At 50.4% G+C, this 27,953-nt stretch overlaps 1 long non-coding RNA gene across 4 annotated transcripts in view; it reads left to right on the forward strand.

The window, feature by feature from the left end:
- Nucleotides 1-27,953, forward strand: part of LOC125633257 (uncharacterized) — a 317,997-nt gene that overhangs the window by 219,214 nt on the left and 70,830 nt on the right. For 3 of the 4 annotated variants that reach the window (XR_012667898.1, XR_007355549.2, XR_007355548.2), the window contains one exon: nucleotides 19,270-19,734. This is a non-coding gene — a long non-coding RNA (uncharacterized LOC125633257). Of the gene's footprint in view, nucleotides 1-19,269; nucleotides 20,573-27,953 lie in introns of those variants that run through there. The other variant, XR_007355547.2, reaches the window with a different exon arrangement.

Raw genomic sequence — 27,953 nt, forward strand, 5'->3', positions numbered from 1 at the left:
GTAATGGACCCTGAATATCTGAACTGCCCAGGAGAAGGCAGGACAAGTGTTCTGGGTAAAATTCAGGACTGGCAGCATGTTGGGATCACCCTGCAAGTAGTAACCAAGGCTGATGGAAGCCAGAGTGTGCTGGTGTGTTGCTGACAGGCTGCTGGGGTCAGAGCTGCTGGACCAGGTCTGTAGCTACACACAGACCCTCAGGGTGTGACCTGCATGGTGGTAGACTGGTTGGGAGTGGCCCAGGATGGGAGCTACAGCAGCAAAAGCATTGTGAGGCCATCAGGGTCACAGGGCAGCTGGTAACACAACCCCTCACTGGTCTGGATGCACCCCAGCACATGACACCTCCTCCTTTCTTTCAATTGATTTTATTTTGTAAAATTAAACTTGCGCAGGGCAGGTATTCAGCTCGTGTTACGCACACAGCAATTACTCAGCCTTCACTATGGTGCAGCTGTGGCCATGGCCCATAAGAATAAGGCCCAGAGAAACATTTCCAAAAGCACCTATGTCCCATTTTCAAAAGTGAGCCAGGTGTCTCAGGGGGGCGGGATGGGGGGGGATATATAATGGTATTTAGAAGCCTTAAGAAGCACATAGGTGCCTATGTAACTTTTAAAATCTGGCTGCTAAGAGCTAACGTCCCACTGACTTTCAATGAGATTTAGGATCCCAAGTATCTGTGTCACTTTGAAAATGGGTCTTCGGAGCCTAAGTCATTTAGGCACATTTGAAACATTTGGCCAAAAGCTAAAAATGGACCAATTTTAAACAAGGGCCCCATCTGACAGGTCTCACCTTACAGCCAATAAGCCAACCTGCGGGTTTGGGTGAGACTGACGCCAATGGAAACAAATCCAAATGTCTGATTTTCTGTTCAACACGCTAGGCACAAATCACCACACATGCTCTATTTCCTGCAAGAGTTTGAGTGTGTCACGATGGGGACAGGGCTCCAACATTAACTCACAAGTTGATCCATTTGTTTCCTTTCTATTCCATCCAGCAGAAGGGGTCCTTTAAAATACATAAATACACTAAACGTAACTAGACACCTTTTGGTGAGAACTTCATCATGGCACTATTGTTCTTTTAATCATCCAGTTGTACCATCTCATCTCTGTTCCAGGTCTGCACTTTTGCTTAACTTAACAAATATTTACAATGGCCACTTATCACCCCATTATATTTTCAAAGTCATATTTTAGTGATTGCCAGAGAATATTGTTCCAAACCACAATTGATATGATCAGCTATCTGTCATGTATTATTTGTGGTGAAATAAAAGCAAAGGCAGTAAGTGGGTGGGTAGGAGACTACTATGACAAGCCATGTGCGCGGTTGGTTGATATGTTCTGTGAAATACAGCCGGCTGTAAAACACTGGGAATGGCTTTGAGTGCAGGGCACACAACAGCCAGGAACATGCATGCTGGAGAGGAAAGGCTTAACCTGCCAAGACGAAAATGAGGAACACAGGCAACTGAAACAACAGAAAAATGGCTCCTGTGAGAGACATCACCAACAGAGAGAGAGAGGAGGAAATCCCAGTGATGGACTCGTTCATCTTCTAGGGCAGTTTGCTAACCCCGGTTAGTTACGGGGGTTATTTTAGCAATGTGCTTTCCCCAGAGCCCATCCCGTTTTAACAGGATGTGGATCGATTTCAAGGCCAAGAGAGCCCATTGTGATCATCCAGTCTAGCCTCCCGCATTACACAGGCCAGACACTCACCCCGTGATTCTGTAGAGTATCCAAGGTCCCTGCTAAAGGCCAAAGGGCAATCTCATGCCTTTCTCTGTACCATTAGCACCGAGACACATGCTGTGGTCCAGCTGGACTGTGCTCATTGCTTTACTGGAAGGCTGGCCAGCAAAGGTGATTTTTGAGCCCATTTTATATTCCCCTGGGCCCAGCTGGGGCTCAAGCCCATTCCTAGCATAAATGCGTAGTGTCCAAGGCCCGAGGGGACCACTGTGATCATCCAGCTGCCCTCCTGTATAGTACGGACCAGAGAACTGCCCCACAATAATTCCTAGAGAAGAGCTTTTAGAAAAACATCCAATTGCCATTTAGAAATGGCCGGTGATGGACAATCCACCATGACTCTTGGTAAATTCTTCCAGTGGCTTATTACGCTCATGTGACAAAGCTCTGTCCTTGCCTCCATGGGTCCCATGTTTCCTGGTGGATTTTGCTAGCCTCAGAGGCTCACTGTGACCTTCCACGTAACCCTTCTTTCTCTAGAGACAAGCGTCACAGTCTACCTAGCCATTTTCATCATAAGCCAGCGAGGGAGGTGAGGAGAAGTTATCCTTCCTTGCACAGTCTCTGTTGTCTCCCAGTCTCAGTGATTGATCAGGGGGCAAAGGTGGTGGTGGTGGGGAGCCCGGGCCCACCCTCTACTCCGGGCTCCAGCCCAGGGACCCTAATAGTATCAGCTATGGTAGCTGACCTTTTAGAAACATGACATGTACAATTCCCTGGGATACTTCCCCCACAGCAGCCCTCACTTCCTCAAGCTCCACTTCACCCTTACCTCAGGGCCTCCTTCCTTGTGCCTGATATGGGGTGTACTACTCAGCCTCTCCAACAGCGCAACTTCCTCCCACAGCTCCTGACATGCGCGCCCACCTGACTGACTGGGAGGCTTTGAACTAGTTTCAGCCAGCCCCTGATTGGCTTCAGGTGTCCCAATCAACCTAGCAGTCTCCCTGCCTTCTGGAAAGTTCTTAATTGGCCCCAGGTGTCTTAATTGACCTGGAGCAGCTTCCATTTCACTTAACCTGGTACCAGGGATTTGTTTAGCCTGGAGCTAATATATCTATCTCCCACTACTTTTCTATAGCCATCTGGCCTTGCCCCGTCGCAGCTCACCATTAAAATGCACATTTTATTTCCAGGCTGAATTGGCCTAGTTTCAACTTCCAGCCACTGGATGGTGTTAGATCTTTCTCTGCTAGACTGAAGAGCCCATTATTAAATATTTGTTCCCCAGGTAGATACCTAGAGATTGTGATCAAGTCACCCCTTAAACATCTTTGTTAAGCTAACTAGATTAGATTGTGCGCCTTCGTTTTACCATAATAAGGGTATGTCGTCACAGCCGTAGCACTTCAGTGTAGACACTACATCTGCTGACAGGAGGGGTCCTCCCATCTGTGTAGGTAATCCACCTCCCTGAGAGGAGGTAGCTAGGTCAATGGAAGAATTCTTCTGTCGACCTAGCGCTGTCTACACAGCGGGTTACATTGGTATAGCTACATCTCTCCGGGCTGTGGAATTTTCACACCACTGAGAGATGCCATTCTACCCGTGTTGGGTCTAGTGTATACCAGGCCTAAGGCAGGTTTTCTAATCCTTTAATCATTCTTGTGGCTCTTCTCTGACCTCTCTCCAGTTTATCAACATCCTTTTTGAATTGTGGGCACCAGAACTGGACACCGGATTCCACCAGGGGCTGCACCAGTGCCAAATACAGAGGTGAAATAACCTCTCTGCTACTCCTCGAGATTCCCCTGTTTACACATCCCAGGATTGCAGTAGCCCCTTTGGGTGCAGATTCGCACTGGGAGCGCATGTTTAGCTGATTATCCACCATGACCCCCAAATCTTTCCAGAGTTAAAGCTTCCCAGGATAGAGCCCCCTATCGTGTCACCTATGTTCTTTGTTTGCATTTACATTCACTTGTATTAAACACACATTGTTTGCCTGCACCCAGCTCCAGAAGCGATCCAGAGCGCTCTGTATCAGTGACCTGTCCGCGTGGTTATTCACCTCTCCCCCAATTGGTGGGTCGTCTGGAGAATTTATCAGTGAGGATTTTATGTTTTCTTCTAAGTCATTGATAAAAATGTTATCAATGGCACTGGGCCAAGAGCCGATCCCTGTGAGACCCCACTGGAACACACCCGTTCAGTGATGATTCTCCATTTACACTTGCATTGTGAGACCTACATTTAGAGCAGCCTAAGGGCTGATCAAACTTACCTTCAACTTCCTAGAGCCCCCCAGGGCTGTTCTGACCAGCGGGGATGAGCCAGGCACAGGGACACCCCCACCATGCCCTCTTTTGCCTAGCCAGGAAGTGGCATAGGACCAGTGTAGTGCCCACCAGAGTGTAGGGGGAAGAGAGCACTGGCTTGAGGTACCACTGATCAGTCCATCTGCCCTTCCGTTCTCCCGCCTGACTGTTGTAACGGGGATTTCTCCAAAGGCCAAACTTTGCACCGTGCAGAGCAGCTGGAATGTGTCATTACAGCTACCTAAGGAGCCCTGAGGTCCCATATGGAAATGGTGTCTCGACCAGCGAGCCTCTATACTCCAGCAATTGTGGCTGTCAGAACTTTTGCAGCTGGTGCACTTTGGAGCAGCTCTGAGACTACTTTAAGTTGCACTGTGGGTGAGACTGGCTCCTGACCCGGCCCAGGAATGGATCTTCCCCAAAAGTTAGGGTCTGGCCTCCAGTCTAGACTAATGGAGATTACAGGGGAGACATAACCGTGCCTACGTCCCTTCAAGGAATTAACATCAAAGGAGGAAGGAATTTATTCTCGGGGGTGTAAGAATAGTAATACAAAGAGTGATGGCTTAAAGCTGGAACAATTCATACTAGATATTAGCAAAAATATTCACAGTGCAAGCAGGAGGCTTTGGAGTAGACTTCCTAAGGGAAGGAGCTGAGGCATAGTCATTGGAGAGATTCAAGAATATAGCTGATAAATCTAGTGGGATTAATACAGGGACGTCTAACCCAATACAGAGGGTCAGACTGGATGGCCCAAGTGATTAGGGAATTGCTGTGCTCAGCTGGGAATATATGTCAGCACGTTCTGTACAAGTTAGTGGCCGGGAGACTGCTGGGTGAAACTCTCCCTGAACTTCAGTCATTAATTAGATGTAAATTGCTTCACCGCTCTTACTTTCTGGGCAATGTATCAAGAGAACAGCAGAGCAATTCCCATTTTACTAAAATCACCTTGAAGTCTTGGAAGTGCTTATGGGAGCACGGTGTTCTTTTGCTGTGCTCTAAACCTGGGTTAATGGGGGGGGGTTGGTTTTTCTATGTAGACCCCACACACACTTTTCTGCTGTTTCAGAGGCAGCGTGAGACGACTTCTCAGCATGGGGCCTGCTCCTGCTCCCCCCAGTGAAGGCGGTGGGAGTCGTTCTGCTGGTGCGGGTTTAACAGACCGTGTCCCCCTGGCTCGGTGGCGCCGGGGTAGACGGCACCCTAATGCTCACCTGTATCACGGAGCTGGGCCAGGCCTGGCGGGGACTGTTCTGCTAGCGAGTCCTGCTGTGCGGCCTCCCCACCGCCTCATCCTGCAGCGGCAGGCGACTGTAGCCAAGGCTGCTGCAGGGTCTCTGTCCCGCCCTCCTGTGTTGTGTGAGGGGTGCGGTGCTTCCGCAAGGCCCAAACCACAGCTGCACCCCCCGCCCCCGTGGAGCCCCGCAGGAGCCCGGTCCAGATACAGCCCCCCTGCTCTGGCCCAGGGCAATGCTGGCCTTAGGCCAGACACTGAAATAACCTCTCGGTGCTCTGCTCCCTTAGCTCCAGCTCGGTCCCCTGATTCTTCCAGCTGCATAAACTCCACTACCTCTGAAGCATCTTGTCTGAGCACCTTAGTGAGAGCGCTGTGGGCTCCTCTTTCCTGAAGGACACACTTCCTTTAGCAGCTCCGTTCTGGGCGTCCATTCATCATGCGGGTTTCCTTCCGCGTGAGCTGTTGCTGCTGATGCGTTTACAATAAGGTCATTAGAAATGTAGCCGTCTCACCAGCCGTGACCTTGCTGCAGCGCTAGGCCATGTCTACGCGACGGAGTTCTGCTGGCAGAGCGGCGCTGATGAAGCCCTCAGTGTAGACGTATTTATGCTGGCCCAACTGCCCTTATACCGGGATGAAATAAGTGCTGACACGCAACGTTGCTGGCCTGAGACGCACGCTAGAAGCTCCATGTGCAGGCGAGGCCCTGGCCTCTCACTTATGTCGTGAGGAATTCCAAGTTTCATGTTTGTTTTTCTTAATTCCAATTTTTATTTTGAGCCATGTTTCCATTTTTTTAAAACTCTTTGGGAAAAGCTTGGCGCTTGTGTTTTGTTTTCCTGTGGGTCCCTTTGCTGCTGTTGAATGGTTTCTGTTGCTGCTTTCTTTCACTAGTAGCAGATTTAAAAACCAACCAACCAAACAGAAAACCTAGAGAGATCAACTTTGCAAAAGTAATCTGTTCAAAACTGCATTTTACAAAGAAACTGAATGCATTTCCCTTTGCTTCTCTGCTCCTCCTGGTCCTGCAGGCCAGCGCTGGCAGCCACGGGACACGCAGCCATTTCATGGCAAACTTCCTCCATAGCAAAGCACCGCTTCTGCTGCAGGGACAGAGTTGGGTGCCAAGCGGGGCAATGCACTGAAGAACAGGCTTGTATGCCCCCCTGCAGCTCCAAGCACCAGCGTTCAGTCCGCGGCAGACCAGACACAATAGAGGAAGTTGAGAACGAAGGCTCCACCCGTGATGAAAACGCTCTTTAGGGGCCTGGTCTAGTGAAAAGCCTGGCTTCAGTGGGTGTTAGATCGGGCCCAATAGCAGCAAAGTTGCCTATTTGGGCAGTATAATGAAAGGTAGGCGCAGTGGGGATTGAGAGGCAGTGCTAGAAAGGCAGAGGGCAAGTCCAAAGAAAACAAGGATAAGCCACAACCAGCCAGCCTTCCCCGAGACAAGGACTGTCCAGGCCATGCAACAGGCTGAGCAGGGAACTCTGCTGGGCCTCATGTTATCAGCCTTGCTTACTAACTTTGGCCAGTGTCATTCCCCATTGCGTGCCTCAGTGCCCCCAGGCACACACAGAGCCATTGTTCTGTTGGCATTGGAGCTGAGTCTCCGTGGGCTGTCTGGTTCTACTGCAGAGCCTGTGCCTGCCACTAAGAGATGGGGCTGGGGGGAAGGATCAATACAATGGGATGGAGGCACGTGTTCTTCTCCTCCCCTTTCACCGCCCCGTTCATCCGTGCAAGCAGCCACCGGTGCATGTTCCTGGGCCAGCCTGGCTCAATCAAGACAGGTGTCGAGTGAGGGGCAATTCTATTCGCTGGCTCTTCAGGGTATTGAGCGCTGCTCATCACTGGACAGGATTTATGCTGACTGCAGGTGGCCGGAAGGGTGTGTGTGTGTGCATTCCTTTAATGGGAAATGTTTCTGAAAACAAACAAAAACTGTTGGATTTTCATGGACATTTTCAGTGGAAAATTTTGACTTTTCGTTGAAAAATTTTAAGGCCAAAAACTTCAGAAAACGAGTGGGGGGGAGGGGAAATGGCTTCTGCGTTTTCTGGTTTTCCAGTGAAATGCTGCAAATATTCAAGAAACATTTTCCACTAACACTTTTCTTTAGTTGAAAATTCCAATTTTCTGCCCCAGTAAAGTCTAGATGGAAAATGTTCAAGCCACCCCAGCCCTGAGCCCATGCTGAGTTCTGCAACGGAAACGGGAAACTCTTACTCAGAGCCCTTTCCCGAAAGAGCATGTTTGGAAACATCACTGAGCGCCCATTGCCTTGCTCCAAGGGAGAGAGCCCACAACTAGCTGCTGGGGGTGAGCTCAGCAAATCATCTGCTGGTCCTGGATAGACGGAGGCCATTAAAATGGCTGTACCGGTGGATTTTAGGAGAGAGTTCTGTACCCCTTTTCCATCTCGTTTCATTCTCAAGCCTCAGCATAATCCATTTTCACTGAGAAGTGAAGTGTTGTGGGTAGTTATTTGTGGGTCAGGTTTGAAGCAGGTCATTTTTCTGTACATCTCCAGCTCACCCTGACCTGTTCGAATGCTTGTTTCAATTGTGACAAGACCTCTTCAGTTCAGAACAAGCTCACAATGCCAGCACTGAGCGAGTTCTGAGAATATATTTTTCCGTGACTCCTTTGGAAGTCTTGTCTTCGTTATGTGGCTCTCACTGTGCTGTATGAACTCTGTGTAAAGTCCCTGTCTCTCATACATGCTTGGTGACCATGTTCTCCTCAGGCTTTGTCCACGTGGGGAAATTGACTGGCATAACTATAGCAGAATAATTGTCCCCCTCCACCTGTTCTGGAATAACACCCCAGTGGGCACTGGATTCTGGATGAAAGTGACTTTGTTATTGACCCAAAGCCAGTCAATTTCCCTGTATAGACAAGCGCTGAATCCTTTTGGGTTTTCTCCAAGGACAGTCATAATGCGATCAAATGCCAGGGCTTTTCCTGCGCAGTCATGGGGTTTGCAGGATTGCCTCGGCCTATTGCTTGCGATGGTACTAAGCTGTCAGGTTATGTTGTAATGTTCTGGCCATGTTTAATAAAGCCTGTCTCGAAAAGGCACCTAGAAACACCCCACCCCTCCAGATTTGTTCTGAATCCCTTGCTTTGAGTATTATATCAAAGTCTGGGTTTCAGAGCCAGGGCTCAAACTCAGCTGCTGCAGAGAGGAACCTATAGATCACAGCCAAGAGAGAACATGTTGGTAAATATCTTTAGGAAAATCCCTCAGCAACCACTCTCCTTCACCCTCTGAAGAAAAATCACCAGGCCCTTCTCCCACTGCAGCGAAAACCTTCACTCCATCTCTAAATAACTTTGTATCATCTGCAAATTTTGCTACCTGACTGCTCATTCCCCCGCCCCTTCCCCCCACTTTCCAGATCATTAATAATCATATTAAACAACACAGGACCTAGTATGGAGCCATAAGGCCCCACTATGTCATGATAAACCAGAATTTAGGGACCGGATGCAGGAATCACCAGCTGAGTTTCTATGGCTAGGTTATGCAGGAGGTCAGACAAGCTGACCACAATGAATTTCTGTGCTGGGAGGAGAATAGATTATTGGGGTTAAAGCTGATCAGGAAAGTGAAAGTACCAGAAAAGCTGCAATGGAAATATTCGTAGCAGTAAATCCTTCACATTCCAAACAAAGCAGTGACCCCCAACAATTTAACAGTCCTAGGATCCATTTTTCACAAATCCCTTTTTTCTGTGCTGGCTTTCTGTTTATTAGCTTAGTGCAGAATAACACAATGACCCCTCAGACCTCATGGGAATGTTACTCCAGAACACAAGCTAAGGCTGTGGGGAGAAGAGCAAAGAAATGCATAAATTATCTTGATGCTAATAATCCTCCAGTTTGCCACACCAGACTTTCCAGGCAGCTGGCTCCCCCCGCCCATGAAGGGATGCCTAACTCTCTCTCCATGTACAACACAGATCCTGCTCCGACTCACTCTGCTGGGGAACCAGCCTTAAAAAAAAAACCCTTCGCGCCCAGCCAGACAAGGCAGCTCAAGATGAGCGCTCACTGGGCCCTATCCAACACCCATACCAGTCAGTGGAAATTTCCCATCGACTGGAATGAACTTCAGATCCGGCCAGAGGCTCTAAAATACTGTGTGTGAAATCCTTTCCACATTTATGCCTGTATCTGTAATTTTCACTCCATGCATCTGAAGAAATGGGGTGTTTTACCCACAAAAGCTTATGCCCAAATAAATCTGTTGAGTCCAGTGGCACCTTAAAGACTCTCATTGTTTTTGTGGATACAGACGAACACGGCTACCCCTCCAATCCTTTGCCCATTGACGTCAGTGGGGCCAGGATTTCACCCCGTGCCTTCAATCCCAGTCGCTAACTCTTCGGGTTCGTCTACACTACGATAAAAGACCCGTGGCGTGGCCGCGGCTGCCCCACGGGAACTGACTCGAGCTCACACAGGGCTCAGGCTGTAACAGCACAGTGCGGCTATTCAGGCCCTGAGACTTGGTGCTGTGGGGTTTTATGGCAGTGTAGACATCCCCTTTGTGCCCAGAGACCACAAGGCCTGGGCACTGTAGTCCTGTCGGTTCAGTGAGCAGTACCGAGCCAGCCTCTCCCCGAGGCCAGCCAGCATCACTGCAGCAGGGAGTGCACCCCAACCCAGTCGGCTGCACCCCCCTGCTCTGCTCACTGACGCGGCTGCCCCACGGCCCTGCATTCTGGGCTCAGGCCACATGGGCTCATTGGCTGACACAGCCCTGCCAACAGAGGAATATACTGACAGCTCGATCCCTGCACATTCCTAGTCATTAGCTGCTTTCGGTTTATCCCCTGAAAAATACAAGCTGCATGTTGTATTCCAGCCTTCCTCGCACGGTCCAGTCCAGTGTGGTGAGAGACGAGACTAACGTCTTCATTACCGTCCCCGTGCCGGTGTACCCATGCTGTCGCCATTTGAATCGTTGTCCCCCTCTAGTGGTTAGAGCATATATGGTGGCGTTTGAGTCTGCTATTGCCTTCAAGCTCACAGAGGGGTTCCTTTTGTTCCACTAGTACAGACTTCTGCTTTGAGCTGGACAGGTCCTAAGGTCAGGCCCCGCTACGTCTGACCCGTCTGGAGGCGTTGCTGTGTGAGTGGAGGCTAGGATGACTGAAGAAATCATAAGTGCCTTTGAAAAATGAACATTCATTTTTCCTCCTTGTCTCTGCTGCTCTTTTCCTGGGGGGGCGTTTGTACTGTACCAGGAAGGAAGTGGGCAAGTTGTGAGTCCCTTGTGCCAGGACTGGCTTGTCTCTATGCTACAGGGCTCCCTGACTGACAACAGGAGGATCCCTTGCGTCTTTTCAAACAATAATATTAGCCTTCTGTTGTTTTGAAAGGCCGGGTTGTTTTCACTCTTCTCGAGTGATTTGGAAGGGTTTCGCCAGAAGGCAGCGAACCTGCAGGGAGGGAAATGCAACACAATGGTAACTCAGGCACTCCGCGGCAGACACAATGGGCAGGCAGAAATGTGACACAGGTCATCAGCTCACGGCTGTTTATCCGGGCACCCTTGGGAGTTAAGAAGCAGGAAGAGGAGGGGTTTTTCCCCCTTTGTTTTTGAGGAAAACAAAACCCAGATTTTTTTTTTGTCTATTTTTTTGTTTTGTTTGTTTGCTTCCTATAGTCCCAGCTGCAGATAAGGACACTGTTTGGCTTCTAGGTTTCTGTGGTGAAACTAACAAGGCAACCTCATTCCCTTGCACGTTTGCAGCAAATTCCTGCCATTCTCAAACTGGCTGGTCATTGTTAACATACGACTAAAGGCACAGAAATATTGAGCGTCCCAATTATCTCCTGGCACAAGTATTAAACGAGAGCGTGACGGACACAATACCAGGGACGCCGGCGCAGCATGGACAGCATAGCTTCTGAGTTCCCGGAAGGATACGTGTTAATGTGAGAGGGATATCAGTGACTTTAAATCGGTTTATCCCATTCACCCATCTGCCTTGGGACAGCTCAGCCATTGATCGGATACCAGCATGGTCTTTTGTTATTGTCAGCTGCATTTCCAGCCGCCTGCTTTGCATGATTGGGGGGCTAGTCTGTGAGGCTACAAGAAGTGTACATGAGAGTGGGTAGCCCTGGGAATTGCTGTGACTCAGAGACCCCTCCCCTGCGTCCGCCGTACTCCTGGGGTCCGAGGAGCTATTCACTGTTCGCTTAGCAGCTATAATTCCACCGGGCCTCAACCATTGGGCCCTGGGGTCTGGGCCTGGGGAGAGGACTGTGGTAGAAAGATCATGTTTGTTTTGCAGGGCTGGCGTGTGAAGATACTCTTCCCCCTTCCCCATCTTCCCCGTGGGGTTCTCGCCATACGAGAGAGGGAACTTGTGCTGCTCATAGGCGTTAGCATTCTGGTCATTCCCTTTCCCCAGCCTCGCCTCCCCTTGCCAATGTTGCCACAAATAGCTTGGTGGTGGTTGTGGCCCCAGAGCACAGGCTGGGGGCCCACAGCTTCCCTGGCGGGCTGCTCAGCATCACCACGCTGCAGGGTGGCAGAGGCCAGTCAGGAGTGTTGGTGATAAGCTGCCCCAAGTCCCATATTGCCTTGGGCACACAGGAGCCCAGCTGGCAAAGGGTCCAGGGTCAGCCGGGTGAGAGCCAGCAGTAGGCAGCAAGGCTCTTCCTGCCAACACTGGGTCTGATGGCTGCGTCTGCATCTGCGCTGACCCTCAGCCGTGTCCCCCGAGACCAGCTCATGGGCCCTCGGGGAGCAAGCAACATGGGGACGCACATCACAGCCAGGGCCTGATGGCCAGTTGGGAATGGGCTTCCCGACGCATCCCATCTGAGGCGCAAGGACCATGGATGGGCCAGCCTGGTGTATGTAAGGGAGGCAGCACCACGTGAGGGTCTAACATCTGCCATGGGCCCAATGAGAGACAGCAGCCCTGCCCCCCCCTCCCCCCCCGGCTGCCGGGTCAGGGGAAGCGCAGCACCAGGAGCCACGTTAGCGAGGCTCAGTCATGCTCCAGCATCACCTCCCCTCACAGGAGCTCGGAGCCCTTTACAAATGGAGGTGAGGTGGGGCACTGTTAGTAGCTTCGAAGCCTGAAGTCTCATAGCGAGTCCACAGCAGAGCCAGGAACAGACCCAGGAGTCCTGGCTTCCAGGGCCCTGCTCAGCCAGTCAGCCATGTCTCCCGTGATGTTCTGTTCTGAAATCAGTGGGGGCTTCCAGCGGGAGGCGGGCAAGCAGGCCGGCCTCCTGTCCCTGGCATACCTCATCAAAAGAGTGGAGACGACAATGCCAGTCGAGGCTGGGGAAGCGGGATACGTTCGCTCAGGAGCCCAGCTGGAGTGCGCAGGGACCGGGATAGGGACAGGGGAAGGCAAGAGAAGGAGCAATGAACTCCAGGGACAAAAGGGAAGAGCAAAGGGACCATGAAGGAATGTGCGAGGAGAAGGAGGAAGCATGTGAGGAGGAGGAGGAGGAGAGACGATGAGGAAAGTCCGGCAGAGTACAAGGAGGTTTCTGGGAGCATGATCCAAGCTGGGCTGGTGAACGGCCAAACCTTGGGCTGGTTCTCGGCAGTCACTGCAACCCATGTGCCCGGGCTCCCCGCGCCGTTGTGTGTTACTCCCTTGTGGGCATTTCCTGGGGGCAGTGACTGGCTGTCTCTGCTGCCTCCCGCCAGGCAGCGTGTGGGACTAGGATCTCCAGGGAGGGGGAATGCGAGAGGCAGGTTCCAAACCTCCCTGTATGTCCAGGAGCCAGGGAGGATCTGAGGCAGGTTAAAATCCCAGCGGACTGAGACCTGGAGTGGAGGCTGCAAGGACTGAGATGGGGCGAGCGAAGGCCAGGGGAGCTGGAAGAGAGAAGTACAATGAAGGACAAGAAAAGGGCAGGTGCCAGCTGTCCATTGTACTTATCCGCTCCCGGTTACCATGGTACTGAGCACCTCCCAATTGTACCGACGGGGAACTGAGGCGCTGGGAGGCTGGGAGTGACGGGCCCAAGGGCTCAGAGGATACTTGTGGTGAACAGGTCCTACCCGCTGGGCAGTCCATCCTCTCCATGGCCGAGCCCGTGAGAGAGCAGCCCAGGGACTGGGTGTGCCTGGGAACAGCAGCAGTGTGCCGACAGCCTGGCAGTGAGGAGCAGCATGCCCAGGCCCTGCGTCAGAGCTGGTTGGGAAATGCAGGGATTTTTTTCCCTGTGAAATTTTTTGACAAAAACAAAAATAATTCATTTTTGCCAACATTTTGCTGCCTTTTTTTCCACAGCTTTTGGCAACGGAAAGATTAAATCTTTTCAGTTTTTGACAGCTGACGGATTCGAGGCAAGGCTGCCACCACTGCCTGCCTCAGGGACGCTTCCATTACCCACATCTGCACAGCATCTGCATGCTCTGCCTGGTCTCCCCACGTTCACAAAGGGCTGTTGTTGGGTTCTGTCTGGTTTGGGACTTGCACTCCAGAACTTTGTTCCACGTCCTCTCGTCCCAGAGAAGTTTGGCTTCATTGTGGGATGCCCTGATTTTCAACTGGCCCATTTTAGCAGTCGGAGAGCGAGCCCCAGGCCATGTCTGGCTGCTGACTGACCTGTTGTGCTCTACGTAACAGTGCTTTCTCCCTGTTCACGCTGTTTTCACTGGCCTTGGCATAGCTACTCAATGCCGTTTCCCTCCCATTCTGCTTTCAAGAGACCTCCTTTGAGATTCTTGCTGTTCAAGAAGGAGAGTCCTGCAGAGAGAGAATCCTTAGCGAAGAGGAAATTACTTACCCTGGATTTCTGCTTCTCTGGAGATAACAGGTGAAATCCTGGCCGCATTGAAATGAACCGCAAAATCCCCATTGCCTCGCCTGGGGACAGGGCTTCATCCATCATCTTGCAGGATTTTTGCCCGCCCACCATCCTGCCTCTGCTCAGAATCTGAAGAGTTCCTTTTTGTGACTGTTTTTGCTTTGTGCCTGTCTCCAGGGTGTGCGCTAATCTTGTGTTGCTAATCTTGTGTTGATCGCCCTGAATTGGCTTTTGCCTGTGGGAGCTGCGCTTCCCCCACAGTTGAAGGAGCTTACTGATGTCAGGGGCGTGTTCCTCAGTATCTGATCCTTAGTTTTTGCAATATTTGATATTTTTCTTAAAGCCCCAGCTCCTGGAATCAGGTGATGATGTGAGGATCTAAGCTTTTATTTAAAAGAGGATGATCCTAACCAGTGGTTATGGAGAAAAGCCTGAACACGTGGCCCGGGGCACCTTAAAAGCTCAGATCCAGAAGGCAAAGAAAAAAATACCCCAAAATGTGTTTTTGTTTGGCTTTAAACCCTGAGAGTTTTTAAAAAAAACCTCATGCTTTTGAGGGCCCAGTGAATGCATGGGGTTGACAACACTGACATGTGCTAAGGGGTTAATTAAGAACCAAAGGTATAGTAAATAATTTCCCCTTTTTTCTTCCATGCAACTCATGCAGGATGCTAGAAATGTACACCTCTGTGGTCTCACCTGTGTGGCTGAATGACACTGCACGGGGAAGCCCTCCAGTTGGCCATCCTCTGGGGACCCCTTGGGTAGGTCACATCTCAACACTCAGTGCTGGGTTAGGGAAATCCACGGTCAGAGGAGGGTTTGTTTTGGTTTTAATCGTCATTTAAATATTTCACAGGACCAGTTTTGTAATCAAATGGCAGCAGGCAACAGTGACATTCTTCCAGAGAGCTCACACTCCCCTGTTGCTCACGTGATTTTTCCTTTGGAAAATGCCACTGATATTAAAAACAGACACCAGAGCAGGGGCGGGAGCAGCTGCAATGATTCTCGATGGACTGCACAGTTCTAGACTGCCCTGTTTAGTTGCTTGCCCATGTCCTGTACGTAATGCATTTGCCATAGTAGAAGATAGGAGAAGGGTTACATCAGCTGACAGAGTTTACATTGAACAAAGGTCTGTTTAATCTGCAGCATGGGAGATTTAAGTTAGCTGTTAGGAGAAACTTCCTAACTCTCGGGGCAGTTAAGCTCTGGAACAGGCTACTGAGGGAGGCTGTGGCATCTCCATTACTGGAAGGTTTTAAGAACTGGCTGGACAAACCCGGGGCAGGGCTGGTCTGGGTTTCCTTGGTCCTGCCGCAGCGCTGGAGACGAGATGACTCTGCAGGTCTTCCTGTGATCTGAAGATGTTGCCCAGTGTCTTCTCAGGAAGGGCCGTTACCCATGTTGAACACTACCTGCCTTGCGCCACAACTAGTCCCACTGAACTTCGCTCCCCAGCTGGAGTCTGGATGGGCAGAATCCGGCCCTAAATGTCTGTTTTGCTCTGCAGCATGTGACCTGGACGATAGGTGCAGTCATTGCTAACCATGCCGCCCTGTTGCCATTCAGAGTCATGAAGTGAGCCCGGCCTTTACCTGACAAAAGCCGAAGATCTCAACGGTCAGGTCAACACCGTGTTGCCAACTCTTGTGATGTTGCATGAGAGTCACAATGTTTGGTGTGTTTTTTCAAGCCCCAGCTCCTGAAATCAGAGGATTGCATCCGAATCTCAGCTTTCATGGTCTTTAAAAAAGCTTCCAGCCCTTATGGTTGGGGAGAAAAGCTGGAAAACATGACCCCCTAGAGACTTAAAAATCAGAAGGCAAATACATAGAAGCCCGAATGTTTTCTATTTTAAATCTGCTCCTCATTTTAAAGCTAATCTCATTATCTGTAGGGCCTGACTCCTGGAAATGCTAGGAGGGTGATACTGCCCGTATGAATTGGACATGTGGGAGATGCTGGCTGACGGCAGCAGAGAGAGGTCCGGTATAATTAATTCCCCCGTTAGTTATTCAGTTGTTTCGCTGCGCCATTACAGTTGCGCCCAGAAGCCCTGATCAAGATTGGGGCCCCATTGTGTTGGATACAAAGGTGCCGACTTTCCAATGTGCCGGGGGGTGCTCAACCCCCGCTCTGCCCCAGGCCCCACCTCTTCCTGCCCAACTCGCCTCTTCCTGCCCCGTTCCACCACCTCCCCCAAGCGCATCTCGCCCTTGCTCCTCCCCATCCCCCCAGGGCCTTCTGCATGCCACGGAACAGCTGATCGTGGCGGGCGGGAGGTGCTGGGAGGAAGGGAGAGGCGCTGACCGGGGGGGCCGCCAGTGGGTGGGAGGTGCTGGGGGGAGGGGAGGAGCTGACCCACAGAGTCGGTGCCTATGGTTGGATACGCCACAGACACAAGGGGAGACACGTTTCTTGGCCCAGTCTGGCCACGTCTCTCCGTTGCATCGTGAGCCTCCCAACGGTGGGTGTTTTTCTTGGGTCCGCAGCCTCTGGACTCATGTGAATACGTGAGAATCTCAGCTTTCCTTTAAAAAAATAATGGCCTTTCTGGCCCTCCTGGGTTCAGAGAGAGGCTGGAAAACGTGCACCCGAAAGACTCCGAACCAGCTGTCAAAGAAATGGTTCTTTTTAAAATCTCATGATTTTTAAGCCAGTCTCGTGATTTCCGAAGCCTGACCCATGCTGACTGAGAGTTCGGGGATGGCACGCTGCTGCTCCAAACAGCTTGTACCAGACTTCCCTGCGCCTCCAGGGCAGAGATGCCTTATGAGACAAGGCAGCCTTCCGGATAGTAATTTGATCGATACTGATATTTTCCCTGAGTTCCTCTTTCACTAGTTGCACTTGGTGATTGAGAATTCGACAACCAACAGCTTATTCATTCTCAGGCCAAAACGTACAAAAGTGGCCTCAATTTTCAGGGCCCCAACTTGAGAGAGAAAGCACCGAAAATCGGTGAGCGCTTTGCGGAGACCTGAACGAGGGGACCCTCTCAGCAGCATGTCGGCAGGGCCTGTTCTTTGGGGAGCAGCTCTCTGGACAGCCCCAGGCTCAGCCAGATGCCGGGCCGCACTTTTATAGGAAGCTGTGCAGTCTAGGCCCCACTCTCCCCGTTTCTCAATGTCACGGGCTCCCCCCTCCCCGTCTGATGTTGTTCCAGAAACCTCTGCGGGCCAGCAGCCGGCTGGCCTGACCTCACCAAGACCTGAAATGATTGCAAAGCCTCAGAGAGAGACAGCCCGGGCTCCATTGTGAAACATGACTCCTCTCTTGGGGTGAAATTCTCTTTGCTAAGGATTTGACACCCCGAGCCTTTCCGGTCACGGTGGAGGGAGGCGCTCCCAGAACAGTTCTGTGGCCCTCCAAGCAGCTCAGGAGGGAGGAGACAACTTGGTTTGCTTATTTTTTTCATTGATCCAAGGCCAGAACGGCCCATTGTGATCATCTAGTCCGGCCTCTTGCATAGCCTAGGCCAGAGACCTGCCCCGCAATAATTCCTAGAGCAGAGCTTTTAGAAAACCAGCTGATCCGGATTGAAAAATCTCAGTGATTGGCTCAGGCTCAAGCCCCGATTCTGTCTACACACACATCTCTCTGACTTGGGTCAGTAAGCCCTCTGGACCCGGGCCATAGGACATGGCAAAGGGAGCAGGTCTGTGCCTGAGTCCCAATGGGACTTGGGTCCAAAGGATACCATTTTTCAGTGTGGACGCAGCTCAGGCCTGGCTTCCCCAGATTCGTGTCCTGAGAGCTCACCACAATCCCATGGACAAGTGTTCCTATCCTTTCTATCCCAAGATTAGCCCACTGACCCCCAGAAATGGAAGCAACCTCCTGGTTAAAATACAGCTGCTTGGCGTCTAACCCTTCCACTGTGTTCTGACCGCTGAGCGGCAAACGGAGTGAACCATCGCCTGCGTTAGTTAGGACCAGCAACAAGAAGAAGCCCTTCACCGAGTGCACTGCCCTCTGGTCCTGGGACCACATCCAGATTCTGATAAATGTGTGGTGTGAGGCGGGCAAGACGCTCGGCTTCAGGCCTCCATGTTTGTTGTTGTTAATATACGACTGGGAGGAATTTCTGATTTATGACCCAAAGCAATTTTATTACAAGCCACGGGTAGCAGCGGGTATCTGCTGATTGTGGGATGCAGGCCAATGCCTTGGCCACCACCACTGCCACATGGAATTCCACATGGAGACTGGGAAGCGCAAGCAACAGGTAAATGAGCATTTAACATTCATATTTTCCTAGTTACTTACACACTCTTACAAAGATGTGCGTGGGGGGGGGCGTTAAAAGTAAGAACCATATGTTACCTTCTCTTTTCACATGCCGCAGCATTGGGAGACAAAATCAAAATCCATGCCTTGGGAGACCAAATCAATATCCAGAATATGGCCAGGGGGTTATATGTAGCCCAGAAATGTGCTGGGGGCAAAGGGGGCTGGCTGTGCAGTTCTTTGAGAGGCCGTATTGCCGTGTGCGTTTGCATGTAGCCCGTGGGTAGATGTAGTCAAAGCAGGTTGTATCGTAAACTGTAGGGAGACCATAATCTGTGTGGATGCTCATGCACCATCCTGCTGGTCCACCATGCATCCTGACCCACTCCCAGGTGCTGCTATCTGCAAACTTTCCCCACAGTAGGAACTCCAGAGAGGTAGTCACGTCTCTGGGAAGGGTCTGTTTTCTGAGCCCTCTGTACGGGACACCAGCCCACTCCACTCGCAGATGTGTTTGTCAGCTTGGAAACCTCTGTGGCGTACACGCCCAGCCTGCCAACAGTAGCTTGGACTAGAATGTCCGTTCGCCGTTCAGCAATCTCCGGGATTGTTGTCTCCTCCAGAACATGCACTGCCGGGAGGGACCGATAAACCTTAGGCAGCAAAGCACGGCACGCCCCCTCCCCACACGTACACACACTTAAATGGTCTTCCATTCGTAAGCAGATAGCATTTGTAAATTGCAGCTTCCCCTTGGGAGTGCACCCTTTTCACTCTGCATCAGTCAGTTGTGTCCACAGAGCTGCTAGGAACTGAAGCGTTCCTCTCCCTGAAGACTCTACTGGAGCTGAGCTGAACAAAGTATAATTTTTTGGCCTTGAGATTCCACAGGCACTTTTCTCTGACCATGCACTTTGTGAAGTACTAAGACAATAATGCACTGGTTCATGTCTGCTTTCAGGCCCTTCCGCACTCCAGCAGGAGCCTGGGATTTCGGACCGTCATTGACTGGTCAAAAAGGAAGCGTTTCTGTGAGGAACTGAGGGTGGACATCCTGGAGACGGCCAACCAGCAGAGGAAAGGGTCTCAGCCCGTGGAAAGGTGGCAGGGCTGCAGCGTGGGAGGAGAGACTTTGCAGCACGGTTTCTGGAGCAGGACAGTCACTTCAGGGACAAAGAGAGCATGCAGCAAAAAGACCTCTTTGAGTGGCTGCTTGCACTAATGGCCACAGGGCTTCTGCCCCACGCCCTGAGTGCCCTCCATGGTGCCATGTTTTGCGGGCCAGGAATGTATTGGACAATATCATGGTTGGGGGCCCATGCAGCTTGGACAGGGCAAATGTGCTCCCGGCAGTCCTCCACGTGCCTTCAGCAGCTCCACGTAGGTGGTAGAAAGGAGGAGAAAGGGAGCTCGGGGACATGCAAAGGTAGGCAATTTATCTGTTTGCACTGTTTATCGTTTGTGTAATGCAATTTCTCTCATTACTGGTTTGGGTGTTGGCTGATTACTGGTGTTTTGGTGTTGGGGTGGCAGCTGGCCTGCCTGACAGTGCTTCATATTGGGTGACATTACCATGGACTGTAGCTGCTAGGCAACATGGCCACTGACTCGCCATTGGGCGACATAGCCTGGAGTATCATCAGTAGGCAGTACTGCTGGCCTTGGACTCAAAAACTTTTTCGCCAGGAGGGTGGTGAAGCACTGGAATGTGTTACCTAGGGAGGTGGTGGAATCTTCTTCCTTAGAAGATTTTAAGGTCAGGCTTGACAAAGCCCTGGCTGGGATGATTTAATTGGGGATTGGTCCTGCTTTGAGCAGGGGGTTGGACTAGATGACCTCCTGAGGTCTCTTCCAACCCTGATATTCTATGATTCTACGAAAACACCCTTTGACAGACCGGATCCAGAAATTCTAAACTAGGGTCACTTTTCAGTGTGGATGCACAAGCCTGGGTTTACAAACGTTACGCTGGCGGGCTCAAGTCCCACTGACATTGGGATTACATTGTGGGGCAGACATTCCCAAAGGCTCTGATCCTGCACATGCCTGCTTAATTTGACTCACATGATCCATCTCATTTAGGTCAAGGGAAGTCCATGCAGCCTTACAGTGAAGTCTCTGAGCAAGTGGCTTCAGGATCAGGGCATGAGACAGGCAGGGCTCCCACATTTCACAGCCAAGCCATCGGGGGAGAGATTTTTTTAAGATCAGGTACATGTTACTGTGAGACAACATAGTAACTAATAAAGTACAAATATATGACAGACCATCTCTGTGTAGTTTAACTTGGCTCTGGGCGTGGATACAGACCCAGTCATGTGCTCTGTAATACGCCGAATGACTGCCCCAGATGGCGAGCAAAGCGGGGCTGGAATCGGGGCTCAGAACAGGACGGTGTTCTACCAGGGCAAAAGGACAGAACTGGGCCATGGGTTTGTCCCATTTCGGAGGGAGTCATTCTTTACAGAAGCCTCGGTTCAACCCCAACCAGCTGAGCGGTTTGCTGCACCTCTAAACGCGTGCGCACGCATTTTTATAATCGCAGCTGGCCTGGTTACGGACGTGATGATGATGCAGCTGCTTCAGGCTTCTCGGGGGAGGAATGCTGCCAGAGCTGGGAGGTGCTGATTCAGCAAAGCCCAAGGAGGGCAAGTGAAATTCTATCGCCCTGTTTTCTCTACCAAAACGCAGCTGCTCAGAAGAGCAAACCATTTATCAGCCCGTCCACATCTGGAAACTCCATGGCAGCATGTGGAGGGGTTTTTCCTCTTCAGGGTGAACAGAGTCTAATCCCACTCTCAGATGTTCAATGGAAACTGTTTTGATTACTGATAGGGCTGGTATAATTTGCCTGTAGATTATTTATTTTATTTTTTTCTTCTTATTTTTTCCAATACATCAACTGCTACCTCACCCCTCAGCTGGGAACCCTAAGTGACTCTGGAAAAGCATGAACTGTGAGAAGACATAACAGTCAAATTATGAAAGCCACATACACTTAGATTCACCTGTTGTTGATGTCCTGAGTCATAATCCCTAGCAATTGCCTCACATACAGCATTCCTAACAGAAATTAACGAGCGGGTTGGGGACCAGTGCAGTGGCGCTGTGGAGGAAGAAAGTTGGCCTGGTGGTGGTAACTCTTTCTAGTTGCTATCTGCTGGGTAGGAGTCAAGTGAGCAGAACTGTCAAGTCACTGCAGAATTGATGAGGTCACGCTGGTAGTTTCAGGTCTGGGCTGTAATGTGTGCTTGGTTTGTTTTGTGGGTTTTGCCAAGGGAAGTAAGATATTTGTCTTTTCATTTTTATATATACCAAGAATAATGGGTTTCGCCTGATCTGGTTAACACTTTCAGTTCACTCTGTTAATTACAATACTAATTCCAAGCCATTCAGAGCCCTGCAATTCTCAGTGCCTTTGTGGTCCTAAAATGACTCCTCAATGTCTCTGACTCACCAGACCCTAGACACTCCATTCGGGTATTGTGGAGGTGCGCAGCTACTGTTCTCTGCCCTGCATTCTTCCAGTCCCTTTAAACAGCACAGTGGCAGGGCAGCTCCTAACTTTGGAGCTTGGTTCATTTTTCTATTGATGCTAAATATGGCTGTAAGGAAACTCCCTTACTTTTCTTCTTGTGCCATCACGGTTGGGTCTGGGTGAAATTGGTAAGAAAATGTTCACATATTCATTTGAAATTATGCACCAGTTCACTTCACACATCAGTCTATTTCTAGCTTAACCTTTCTCATGTGTGCCATTTCCTGTAGGAGCATGGTGGTCGCCATGGGTTTGGCAACATAGCCTTGTTGAGAGAAGACAGGTGAGCGTGGAGATCTACAGAACAGTTCTGGGCATTTATAATATTGTATATAAACAGACACTCACCAGGTCAGAAGCAGCCGGAGGTGTCTGGAGTCTTGTTCTGCCTGTAGAAGTGGGCCAGGGACACCAGTGTTCTTGTGGGGTTAATTTTAATTCCTACTGTTTGTGATGTTGAGTGTGATGTTACTTCCCCTTCCAGCCAGTAACCAGCTATGACTAATGTGTGTGTTTGCTGAACGACAGTATCTTGTTATTTGCAGCTTTTTCCAGCATTGAGGCGTCATGGGCTGCACGTCGCTAGCCGCGTGAATGTATTGATTTCTGTTACACAGATCCCTCTGTCTTGTTTCTTACCCAAGCTGTGTACATTTTCTTATGGCATTCTGCAGAGGGAGGAGTTCAGGTTGTCTGTCTGGGACTTCAGCGCCCATGCTGGAGTAGAGCTGATTTGCTAGAGGAATGGAGGGGAACTGTTTGTAGGTTTCTGGGGTGGTGGACGTGTGAGAAGATCATGTGTGAGTAGTTAGGTGACTTCACACAGAGTTTTGAGTTTGGCAGCATCGTCTGACAGTAACTGGTTTTCACAAAGAAGTGGGGATTTTAGTGTTTGAGTTTCCTCTTTTTTTACTGTATGAAGAAAACACAGACTGGAATGTTTGAGGAAGGCACATTTCAAATGAATGTGTTGTATCATAAGATTAGCTGATGTGTCACAGTGAGAGGTCATCCCATTTACCTCAGAGAGACTATCCCTCATGAGCCATTTCCTGTGGAAATGAGATGGCTGCTAACAAAGATGTCCACTGTCTCCTAATGTTTCCAAAGGAATTGAAGCCACAGGCTGCCCTCACTTAAGATGGCTGCCCTTTTGTTACAGCTTTTGCCAGTGGAAGTAAGATGGCCCATAAATGATGGCGGTCTTCCATTTTTTGCAGTGGAAATTGGGCCAGGCTGTCTTCAGGAACAGTGGCCCATTCCCTGTGCTCTAAAGCTAGGGAACTGGGCAGTAAACTCTGAGGAGACAGGAGAAAACCCAGGGGTGCAGGGTGGGAAATATTAGCAAAGTACTTCTTTCCATAACTGCCCGGTGTCCCAGCAATACCCCACACCTGGCAAGGGCTATGCCCAGGTTTGTGGGGCTGCTGGTCCCTTCCAGTAAGGGTGCATATGTTTCCAAGGAGTGGGCAAGTTCTTTTACACATTGAAAATGTTACACCTCGAAAACAGCCCATTTATCTGGTCATTTGAACCCAGCCTCACTCCCTAATTTTCAACAGGTAGAGGCCAAACACAGAGGCAAAGTAAATAGTCTTGGAACTGGAGAGCATTTTGTACCGGTTCGCACAGAAAACATTTTAAATGCAGATGCAAGGCTGCTTTTCTTTACAGCGTCTCGGGCGTTTGGTCCTGCCCATGGAAATAACAACATGGCTAAACTGAGTCTGTGTCCGAGAGAGAGAGAGATTTGAGCCCCACGCACATTGTACAATGCTCCTCCGTTCAGTGCCCACTGAAGTCAATAGGAAGACACTCTGGGGTGCTTTGGATTGAACTCTAGCGATGGGATTTCCGGACATGCTACGCACTGACTGTTTGTGCTCCCCACAAAATCGATTGTAAAACTGCCATTGATTTCAGTGGGGGCAGAGTCAAGGCAAAGCTGGGAGCCTTTGCCAGTCCAATCCCGATAGGTCCCATCACACCAGTGTTGAGAAAGTAGCTTGTCTCAGGGATACAGCATCCTACACAGTCATTCTTGCCAGCAGATCAGGTGAATGTTAGTCATATTAACAAGCTTGAATTATTAAATCATCAACATCCTTGTTACTAAATTGAGGGTGGTTCCGGTATGTACCACAGAACCATTGTATAAAACTTTACTGGGAGAGTATTGTTTTGGAGTAACATTTTCAAAAGCACCTAAGTTCTATTTTCTAAAGTGGCTTAGGCACTTAGGGGCAGATTTTCAAAGGTATTTAGGCACCTTGTGGCATTTTCAAAAGACCCGAAGCAGGAGAGGCACCTGGGTCCCACTGAATTAAACACCCGCCCTGCTTAGGTGCTTCTGTTGCTCCCACTAGGTGTCTATCCACAGTTTTAGGTGCCTAAATACTACTGAGAACCTGCCCTTGGGAGGCTAAATCACTGTAATGATACTGAGGCTCCCAAGACACTCTGGTGCTTTTGAAGATGTTACCTGATCTATACCAGTATTTTAATACCATGAAAATAAGGAACAGAGTTATTGAAAAAGTGGCGTGGACTTTACAAGATAGTTCTATAGGCCAGGGCACCGTACCGATTCTTGGACACAACGGTGCGCTTGACAGAAGGGCTGGAGGTAACATGCGGCAGAGGGGCAGCAGCTCAGAAAGGGAAAGACGTGATTTACCCTCAAAACTGTGCAAACAGAGAAAGGGGAAATTCCAGACGGGAAGTAGCATTTTTTCCTCAAAAGAAGAGGGAAGGTCCCCTCATGGAACAGTGAGTGGTTGAAAGACAGGAAACAAAGGGCAGGAATAAATGGTCAGTTTTCAGACTGGAGAGAGGTGAATACTGGTGTCCCCCAGGGCTCTGTACTGGGACCAGTCCTATTCAACATATTCATAAATGATCTGGGGAAAGGGGTAAACAGTGAGGTGGCAAAATGTGCAGATGATATAAAATTATTCCAGATAGTTAAGTCCAAAGCTGACTGCGCAGAGTTACAAAAGGATCTCACTAACCTGGGTGGTTGACTTGCAGCTGTCATTTTGTTGCCCAGTGTTGATAGATGCAAAATAATGCACATTGGAAAATGTAATCCCAACTATACAAACAAAATGATGGGTCTAAATTAGCTGTTACTGCTCAAGAAAGAGATCTTGGAGTCATTGTGGGCAGTTCTCTGAAAACATCTGGTCAGTGTGCAGCAGCAGTCAAAAAAGCAAACAATGTTAGGAACCATTAGGACAGGGACAGATAAAACAGAAAATATCCTAATACCACTGTATAAATCCATGGTATGCTTACCCCTTGAATACTGTGTGCAGATCTGCTCACCCCATCTCAGTAAATATATATTAGAACTGGAAAAGGTACAGAGAAGGACAACGAAAATGATTAGGGGATGGAACAGCTTCCGTATGAGGACAGATTATGATAATGGGGACTGTTCAGCTTGGAGAAGAGACGACTACGGGGGGATATGATCGAGGTCTATAAAATCATGACTGGGGTGGAGAAAGCGAATAGGGAAGTGTTATTTACCCCTTCACATAACACAAGAACCAGGGATCACCCAATGGAATTAACAGGCAGCAGGTTTAAAACAAATATAAAGAAGTATTTCTTCACACAACGCACAGCCAACCTGGGCGCTCATTGTCAGGGCCAAAACTGTAATTGGGTTCAAAAAAGAACTAGGTAAGTTCATGGAGGATAAATCCAACAATGGCTATTCGCCAAGATGGCCAGGGATTCAACCCCATGCTCCGAGTGTCCTAAGTCTCTAACTGACAGATGCTGGGACTGGACAACAGGGGATGGATCACTCGATAATTGCCTTGTTCTGTTCATTCCCTCTGGGGCACCTGGCACTGGCCACTGTCGGAAGACAGGACACTGGGCTAGATGGACCATTGGCCTGACCCAGTATGGCTGTTCTTATGTTCATAAATGGCTGTCTTCTTTATACTGTGTTGATGGTCTGTGTAAGCAAACAGAATCTCTGCTCATTGAGGCAGGCAAAGGAAAGTCCCTGAGGTCAGAGAAGCATCGGCACTTATATTGGCAACCAAATGTAAAGGGAGGCTCAGATCAGACGCATCGGAAGCCTCACTTGCAGAGGAGGTCCAAGTCCCTCCCACGGTGGAGCAGAATCTTTTTGATCTGAGGCTGGAGTTTCCCTTGAGAGAAGACTCCAATGAATGACGGTTACAGAAACTCTTGGGTAGGCAGAAGGGCTGTGAAGGATTCAAAGGCAAGGAGGAACTGGGGGTGGGAGCACAGACTGCAGGTGCTCAGAGCCGGGAACAAGGCAGGTATTTTTGGTGGCAGCATTTTGAACTGATGGAAAGGGGCGAGGTTCGTGCCAGGCAGCTGCAGTAGCTGGGAGAATGGAGAGGGATTTGGGCCGAGGGGGACAGCAACTCTTAGGAGACGGGGGAGGCTCCAACATTGACCCGGGCTCTGGCAAGAGTGGGGGACAAGGCGATGAAGAAATGCGGGCTGGAGACCGTGAGCGTAGCACGTGGGAAGCCAGCAGCAGGCAGGTTTCAGCACACTGGGCTGCAGCTAGGGTGGCCCTCCCGGGCTGAGGCATTGGAGGAGCAGTGGGCAGACTTGGCAACGCTCACCGGGACAGAGAGGCAAAGGGTGGTGCGGTCGGGCAGCGTGACTGTCATACAGGTTCGAGAGGAGCCCATGCCACTGGAGGGGCCGGCTGGAAGAGGGGGCCCACAGCAGCAGGCTGGAGAGGAGCCTGGTGGGAACGGCTGGGGGCCGTGGGATCTCCGAGCAGGGAGCCATCAGACAGCAGCGAGAAGGAGAAGGCGAGGAGTGTAGGGAAGGCAGCGGGACTTCGCCAGCGTTGTAACTCCTCTGTCCTGGTCCCGGGTGGTCGTACCCATGTGCTGAATGCCGCCGCATGGTCCAGATTACGCCATGCAGCCCCAGCAGCATCAGGACGCGCCGATCAGCGTTGTCCCTAACGCTGCAAGCAGGGAGAAGGGGTCAGGAAGGGGAGCGCAAACACACACTGACACCGGTGCTTGCTTTGAGGTCTCCTGGAGCTGAGCCCTCTGGGGTGGGGTGAGAGACCCCCAGAGCCGGGTGTGACGACGCCCCCAGGGGCTGCTCCCTCTCAGCACCACAGCACACGCCTGGGCGGCTTCTGCAATGGGGTGACCTGCCTTGAAAAGTGAAGCGTCCGTTCCATGCTCACCTCCGTGGTGACTAAAGGAACTACAATGGTGACTGTGCTGTACAGACCCCGGCCAGCGACGGAACGGTGCCCACGCCCCGGGCATGGCTACTTAGAACAGCAAAGTTCCTCAAAGGATTGCCCCGCGTCCAGATCGCTGGGCGTTTCTCTCTGCACTGCAGGGCTGGCCCACTCCTCGGCTTTCCGCCAGCGTGCCCACGGCAGGCAGGTTAGCGCTCGGCACTCCGGTGAGAGCGGCGCAGCCTGTGGCCGGGAACGCTCACGTTCGCGCGGATGTCGGTGTGGTCAGGAGGGGCAGCGGCTCAGGATGGTTTTGAACAGGGCAATAACAAAACAAACTGGAAGGTTAAAGTCTTCCCCAGGCTGCCACTTCGGAAGCCTTCCACCTGGTTGTGTAACATGGGCCCTTAGTTTTTACGGACTCCCAACTTCAGAATCCGCGGCCTGCAGCTGGAGCGTTGGCTGACTTGCCCTGCAAGTGCACTTGGGAGCCTGGGGTATGGACAAGGTAATTGTGTGTTATGAATACGAGGAACCGCTGGATTTTATTTCACAATTATAAGAAAGGAGCCTACGGCTGCTGGATTTGAGTTGGCTGTTGGATTCTCCCTGATAGGAGGGGCAGTTTTTGTGTTAGAAAGCTCCAGGAAATGCTGGAAAACATCTTGTCAATTAGCTCCATTTAATAGACACATTTTAACAGTCAAGGAACTTCAAAGCAGCTCTGACCAGAACTAAACCAATGACACATGCCTGAAGCAGCTTGTAACCGGAGCTTAAATCTCAAGCAGAATGGGATAAAATGGCTTTTTCCCCCTTGTGAGTTAAATTCTACTGTGGGTACAACAGTACAATTTTGTAGCAGTTCTGAGATGAGCCATTCCCACAAGGTGGGGGA

Source organism: Caretta caretta, chromosome 3, assembly GCF_965140235.1.
Source record: "Caretta caretta isolate rCarCar2 chromosome 3, rCarCar1.hap1, whole genome shotgun sequence".
NCBI classification, from domain to species: domain Eukaryota; kingdom Metazoa; phylum Chordata; order Testudines; family Cheloniidae; genus Caretta; species Caretta caretta.